Consider the following 8,289-nt stretch of genomic DNA (forward strand, 5'->3'; position numbering starts at 1 on the left):
CAATGTGCAAAGCCAGGCTAAGTGTGTATGGATGTTTCTCCTCATTTTAGGTTTGTTCTGATAAACCCATCATGAATTGGAGATACTCTAAGTTGAAAATGTATTTACTATATCTAACCTACTGGCCATTATTGCTTAGCAACACTGTACAGTCTTCTGTATCCATGGTCTCTGTCAGCGGAGCCAATAATGTCAAATAGAAAATATTAAGAAAACAATTGCATCTGTACTGAGTATGTACAGATCTTTTCTTGCCATTATTCCCTATATTAATTATTTGCATAATATTTATATTGTATTGGATATTTAAGTAAATCTAGAGGTAGTTCTAATGTATATGGGAGTTAATTATGACATTATTATATGAAAATACTATGCCATTTTAATTATGGGAATTGGAAATCCAAGGATTTGGGTTTCTGCCAAGGATTCTGGAACCAATCCCCTTCAGTTATTAAGGGACAACTGTAAACTGTGCAGTGTTATTTTTTCACCCTCATTATTACATAGCTGTCAGCATCTCCAGACATGACCATATCACAGACTGCTAAATTGTGGAAAGACCATAATATCACAGTCACTTCCTAATGAAGTCCAGAAATTCTGTCAAATCCTTATGAGGTTGCGACCATCTATACTTGCTTTTTGGACTTTGAACTCTCTCCACAGACACTAACTTAAATAGGAAACAAACTCATTGACCCTGAACCTTGTTTAATTTTCAACCTTAAAGTCAAACTTTTTGCACTTCCAATGTGCTTGCTGAATTGTGCTTGATAATTCTAGATGATTAGCCGTTTCTACAGAGTAGAAATTGCATTGAGTTTTAACTCTGCAGTGTGGATATCATGGTGGTTCAAAGAGCAAAGTTAGATACAAACCTGCAAGGTTCACATCCAGGATGTAAAGATAGCTTCCTAGCTGTAGATTTGGGCAAATTACTAATTTCAGATCATAGATTATTTTCATCTATGCAATATAAAATAACAGAAAGGAAAGGAAGAAGGAACAGAGCAAAACAAACTCCTGTTTCAAAAACTGTCATGTGTCTCAAGGATTACTAAAGATTACTTTTCAAGGGTACAAGTGAAAATATTTTAAAATAAAACAACTTCTGAAATTCATGATTTTATCAGATTTTTATTACTTATATTTTGTATATAGTCCCCTACTTATCCACAGAGGCTATTTTCCAGGACTTCCAGTGGATGCTGGTAGTACTAAATTACACACTTATCCAAGCACTATGGCCAAAACTTTTGTGCTTTTAGGCACAACAGCAAAACTAGTATTTACTTCTTTTTCCTTCTTACCAGTTTAATGAACAGAGGATTCATTCTTATTGTAGATATCGGCAACATCACCCTATGATTTTTTCCCATTAATTATTGAGAAGTTTTAATTTCTATTTAAAGGAAACACTTTATAAATTCTTTTCAGCATTTTCAAATTTCTAGCATCATCGTTTTTGCACTTTGGGAAAATTTTTAAATGAGATAAGATTACTCTAACACAAGCACTAGGATAACGTGACAGTCAACTATCACAGATGACCAAGTCAACTCCTAAGTGACTGACAGGAGGATAACATGCATATAGCATGGACTGCTGGACCAGAGGATGGAGTCCTGGATCCTGAGTGCAGATGGAATGGGATGGGGCTACTCAGAATGCCGGGCAGTTTAAAATTTACGAATTGTCTATTACTGGAAATTTTCATTTAACATTTTGGACTACATTTAATGATGGGTAACTGAAATCATGGAAAACAAAACCATATATATGAGGGACAACTGTATAGTGATATGTAAATAGGAATAAAGAAAAAAAAACTACTGTTCTATAAATATCTGCAAAGAGATTGATAAAGGAATATTGTGCATACGTGATTGGTGATATTTACAGTGATATTTTAAGTTTAAACAAAATTGAGGAGACCTTTATATAAGTTACCACTTTGAGAACATTAAACTATTTGCATATAGAACTTAGTCTTATACTCTTATTTTTTTATAAGAACATTGACACCATTTTGACTTTTAACATTTTTTTCCAGGAATATAAACTACCCAAGCATGAGAATTTTCTGTGTTGGTTGAACTCTGTGACTGAACTTGTAATAGCTAAGTATGAAGTGACTAGCTTGCAGTTTCTCTAAGGGAATGAGGTAAAGCTGTAGAATAAATGTAAACAAAACTTTCTGAATTACAAAGGTTTGAGCGCTATCTTTGACAGCCAGGAAGTAAATATTGCTCAATTCCATTTTGCTTGTATATCCTCAACCTATTTTGTAACATTCTGTTGATACTTTATCCCTCCCACTATCATAAAAATAATGAAGAACATGCATTTTTTACTTTATCAATAACCCTTAGATAAGTTTTTATAATGAAAACCAATTCTTAGTCACTGGGCTCTGTTCACAGTAGGAAATGAATACTAAAATATTCCTTGATTTATAGCTACAAATTTTACCTCTCTGGATTTAGTAATTTAATTTTCTTTGCCCCAATAGCTACTGATATATAAATGAATTATATATACAAAATTCAAATACTCATCATTATGGGAATATTTAGGAAAAGACAGAGACCATAGTTAATATTCAAACCCATAAGACAATACTTATTTTTCTTAATTCTAAAATATGCTAACATCCCATTATTGAATAGTTTATAGATTTGTTCAGTCAGCATTTATTTTTGAGATGCTTGATGCTTATTCCTCCGGAGATACCATGATAAGGACACTTGTTAAGAGCCACAGAAATAGTACCTGTCCTCAAGTTACTGAAAACTGGAACATGGTATTGTTGAAACTGAGGAGATATGAGTCTATAAGCGTACCTGGGCAGGAGACTGCCAGAGAATGGACAGATGAAGCATTCTCCAAGGAGGGAATGCTTAAACTGCCTCCTCAATGAAAACGGACCTGTTTTACAAGACAGAATAGAGTTTAGGGCATGGATTGGTCAGAATATAGAGAGATAAATCACTCACAGAGGCAAATGCAAATATGGTAAGATGAAAAACACAGGGATGTGTGTAAAAACGTATCAGTAGCATGTTTCATGATCAGATTGTAAGGGAAGAGACAGGGTTGAAAAATCACGGTGCTGGGAAAATATAGGGACTCTCATGATGCAGACCTGCTTTCACTGCCTGTAAAATGCAAGGAAGGGAAACAGATTAAAGTTTACATATCCTGTATCCAAAACGTTATGTTATAAAATAAGCTGAAAAAAAGTCAGTAAAATAAGGTCTTTATTTTTCCTGTAACTATATACTTAATGCAATTTGGATGGCCATTTTCTGAGTTAAAATTCTAGGACTTCTCAGGAATCCATGTCAGAATGTAATGGTAGGAGAGGGTTGGCCGGCTCTGACCTGCAGCCCATTCCTCCTCTTTTCTCTTTTGTCTCCATCTCATATTATGAGAGTTTCACATGCACCCAGGTGTGGAAATCCTAGCACGCACATCCAAGCTCGACCCTCATCCCCTTTCCAAATGGCTAAGCTTTGTCCACTCACAAGGTCCAATGGTGCACACACAGGGGATCATAAGGTCCCTGCTATCCAGGGTATGAATGGGCTGAATCAGCTACCTCTCGGCCGTGAGTGAGGTCTGGGGTACAAATACCTGTAGTTCTGTCTGATGTAAAAAAATGACCCATACTAGTTTCACAGATACCCTAGAAACAGGCCATAATTTTGCAATAAATTACAGGCAAAATATGAAAGGTGTGTGTTCAGGTACAAGCACAGCGATTGGGTATATTTCCCTTCACCCCACAAATTGATTTCCTGTTCAGTGGGGAAGGTTGGTATAGAATCACGTGGCATCCTATAAATCACAGCAAATTGGAAAAAGTGTCCTACAGAGAACTATTAAAGAATTTCTGGTAGTGAATGCCTTACATAGTATCTTATTTTTCATATAACTGTAAATTAGTGAAGGATACAGATAGGAAGATTTTCTTTTCAGGGTAAAGTGATGTTATATACATTTTGTAACCTTTTTTGAAAGAGGCCATGCATCAAGGGGCTGCCTAATGGAAATGGCAAACTACATAATTAAAACATATGTTACTATTTGTCAACTGTAATGTTTTCTTATTTTAAAAATGCCTCCATAACTATGCCAACCTGTGGGTTTTATCTGCAGAATATTTACTCTGAGCATTGAGAGTGATTGGCTTTCTTCAAAAAAAGATTTGTGAACATCTAGGCTGAACATTATAAGAGTTCTTAGAAAGGGACAGGAGGATAGGAAGAGACAGAGATAAAAGAGGCCCTTTTGGGAATTGAATGTATGTCACCTGGGTTTCAAACAGCTGAATTCAATTGGTTTTCCTTTATTCATTGAATATATATATACATATATAATGTGAGAATGATGTTTACATATAACACAGTTTAGAGCCCAAGAAATGTGAAACATACCATAGTGGGTGCCACGGGCTGCTGGTACCCACTCCTTTAGAACAGAAGCACTCATGACTCCAGATGCTGAGGTTGATGACTGAGTCTGTCTCTGGGAATTGTCTTGTGCTAAAGAGAACCACCTCTTCCAGAGTTACAGCCCCTGCTCAGAGGAAGTCCACATACACACAATCAGTCAAGGAAAATCCCCTTACAAAGGCCCAGACTTCTGGCTTCCATGCATGCAAGGACTTCCCAGCAAGAGAGCTGACTACTTCGCCTGCTCCTTCTGCAAATCCTGCTCCCCTCATGCTACCCTCACCTCTTGCCTAGAGACATTGATCCTAAGGATTGAACATTAAGGTCTCTGCACATGAACATCCATCTCAGAATCTAGTCTCCGGTGAAAATGACCAAAAACATACATGGAACTAATTATCTCTTAAAACACTTACCTCGAGAAATGAAGGAGAAAAATTCCGTTTTAAAGATCACATGTGAAGTCAATGATCCTATCTTTTCCTTCGCATTGCAGTTACACAATTCTATGATTTTACTTTTACAACAGTAAATTAAGTTTTATTTAGTCTTTCCTGATGCCAAAAGCTAAAAAGCCCTTTCTCCTCCTCCCTTCTTTAGATAATTTCCTTTAGAAAACCAGTGTCTACAAATCCTCCCTCCATCCCTGTAATATGTATTACATTTTTTGAAGGCTAAATAGGTCAGTGTTACAGCCAATGTTTCTTTCAAGGGACTGGAAGTCATGTTATTGAGATATAAACATCAAGTAAGCCAGAGACCCCATCTACCGTCCATCTGAATTTTAACCTGAAGAATGTAATCACTGGATTGTCACAAAGACCCAGAAATTTTACTCTTTCTTCATATATAAGCAATTAGCTATCCTAACTGACTGCCCCCATTACCAGGAGCATTTGGGATAAACTGTAAATAATATACCCCTTCCTGCTCCACTAAGGAGACCTGTCATTAAATTTTTTTTCTAATTCAAATGTACTATTTGTGCTTTTTATTGGTATGTTATGAGTACATTGTGTAATACTGAAACCAGGGCAATAAGCACTTCCACATCTTCAAAACACTAACTAATGTGCTGAGAATTTCAAACAATTCTAGTAATTTTTAAAATATTTCATATGTTATTTTAACCAAAAGTGCCTACTGCACTAAAGAAAACTAGAAAAAAATCCTATTTCTCATTCCTAATTGAGTTTTGGTGTCTCTAATTTAACCTCTTTCCACCCACCTTCCTCTGCCCCTCCCCTCTCTTTCATAAATGGTATCCACTCCAATCATATAAGGGGCTGATTATACAGTTTCTACAAATAAGTAGGAACATGTGGTATTATTTCTGTGTGAGTCTGGTTTAGTTTACTTAGTATAATGACAACTAATTCCATCCATGCTAATGCAAGAATCTCATTCCTTTTTAGGGCTGAATAATATTCTACAGTGTTTGTATACCACATTTTGTTTATCCATTCATATACTGATGGACATCTAGGTTGATTTTAAATCTTAGCTATTGAGAATGATGCTGCAATAAACATGGAAGTATCAGTATTTCTTTTGTATAGTGAGTTCATCTTCTTTGGATATATACCCAATAGTAGGATTGCTGGATCATATGATAGTTCTATTTTTAACTTTTAAGGATCTCCATAGTTTTCTCAATAACAGCTTTACTAATTTAAATACCACAAATATAAGACTTCTCCTGTATCTATATTCTAATACATTTGTGTTATTTGGGTCTTTTTTGATGACAGTCATTCATTGTATTTTAGACTTGCATTTACCTGATTATTCATGATATAGAAATATATCATGAATGTATATTATATAGTATTCACATACTAGCTACAAGTTTTATGTCTTCTTTTGAGAAGCTTCTATTTGGATCTTTAGCCCATTTTTAAATCAGACTGTTTAGGTTTTTTTGGTGTGCAGTTTTTTGAGTTTCTTGTATATTTTGGAAATTAATCACTTTTTAGCTGAGTAATTTGCAAAAAAAAAATTTTTTTTTTTGGCAGTGCTGGGTATTGAACCCAGGACCTCATGCTTGACAAGCAAGCACTCTACCAACTGAGCTATATCCCCAGACCTTGAAAATATTTTAATATGTAGGTTTACTCTGCTTTCTCTTCCTTTGCTATGAAGAATCTTATTTTATACAATTACATTTTTCTATTTTTGCTTTTAATGCTTATGCCTTTGTGATCCTATTCAAAAAATATTCACCTACATCAGTGTCTTAATGTATTTTTCCTGCTTTCTTTTAGTAATTTTCCTTCTAGTAATTTCATAGTTTCATATTTTATATTTAGGTCTTTAAATTATTTTGAGTTGATCTCTATGTATGTTGAGTGGGATCTCATTTCATTTTTCTACATATGTATATCTGGTTTTTCCAGCACCATTACTGAAGAGATAACCCTTCCTCCATGGTATGTTCTTGATGACTTTGTCAAAAATCAACTGGGTGCAGATAGGTAGACTGATTTCTAGGTTCCATATTGTTACATTGTTCTGCGTGTTGGTTTTTATGCCAGTACCATGCTTTTTGTTTACTATAGCTTTGTAATATGTTTGGAGGTCAGGTATTATGATGTATCCAATTTTTGCTTCCCCTCAGAACTATTTTGGCTCTTCTGGGTCTTTGGTCGTTTCATGTGATTTGTAGGATTTTTTACTCTTTTCTGTGAAAAAAGGCATTGATATTTTGATGGGAATTGCACTGAATCCATACAGAACTTTGAGAACTATGATGAATTTATCATGAATCATAGAACATGTGTGTAACATGTGGATCTGCTTGACTGAATAAAACAGATAGGACTTATATCTTTAAAATTTCATGATAGTATAATCTCAATTTATCAATGATATAAATCCCAAGTTGACATGTTTATTCAATAACAAAACTGTTTACCTTCTTTTCGATATCCATGCAGAGGATTATGTAGTTTGAAGGTGATTTTAGTATTAATTTTTCCTCAATACTCTAAACAAGTTTCAGTTCCATGTAAAATTATGAAACAAAATAATGCTATCATCACTCCAACTCCATAGAAGTCAATGGTTTTCCTGTCCCCTGGGTATGTAGTTGTAAAACTAGGTGAGTCTTCATAGTGGAAAAACTTGGAGAAGCAGCTGGACACAGTATCTAGAATCCTCATTTATGCAAAAGTGCCCTGGAAAAGCAACACTTTTAGAACACTATATGGGGCTCTAAGTACCCTACTCAGAAAAGTACACATTGCTTTAAAGTCAAATGTTTGTATGCAGATTTAGGAATATTCTAAAACTCCTAAGCCTCTTTCCTCCAAACGTCATGAGAGTTAAACATTCACTAACATAAGATAGGTATCTGGTAGGTGTTCTGTAATTAAATCCTGGTCTTTTTAGAGAAGTGATCAATGCTTCTGATTGAAATTGCGAACTATTTTTTCTTGTTTTCCTATGAAAAACTAACTCACCAGAATAAAGGGTCTTTGATCATCCTCAAATTTTATTTTGAATGTAGTTGTGTGTCCAGTATGAGCCCTGTCTTTATATCCCCTATGATATGTGGGCAAATATAGTGTGATAGTTAAGACCAGCAGCTCTGCTGTCAGATCACCCAAGTTTCAAATAATAACCCTTGCTATTCCCCATGTCCTTATAAAAAGAATATAATAACTATATCCAGATTTTTGTGGGTTTTTCTTTGTGGAAATTTGCAATGTAATTTGCCAATTATATATGGTGAATATTTGATATGTTAAATGTCCAATAACTGATGACTATAATAATTATAAGAGGAAAGTTTATACACAAGAGATTACAATTAAGGATTTAGCTCATA

General features: G+C 34.7%; 1 non-coding gene across 1 annotated transcript; it reads right to left on the bottom strand.

The window, feature by feature from the left end:
- Positions 1 to 6,469: 6,469 nt before the first annotated feature.
- Positions 6,470 to 6,542, bottom strand: Trnad-guc (transfer RNA aspartic acid (anticodon GUC)). The gene has a single exon. It is a non-coding gene; the product is annotated as a tRNA-Asp (tRNA).
- Positions 6,543 to 8,289: the final 1,747 nt, after the last annotated feature.

The sequence above is a fragment of the Sciurus carolinensis genome, chromosome 11, assembly GCF_902686445.1.
Source record: "Sciurus carolinensis chromosome 11, mSciCar1.2, whole genome shotgun sequence".
NCBI lineage: Eukaryota > Metazoa > Chordata > Mammalia > Rodentia > Sciuridae > Sciurus > Sciurus carolinensis.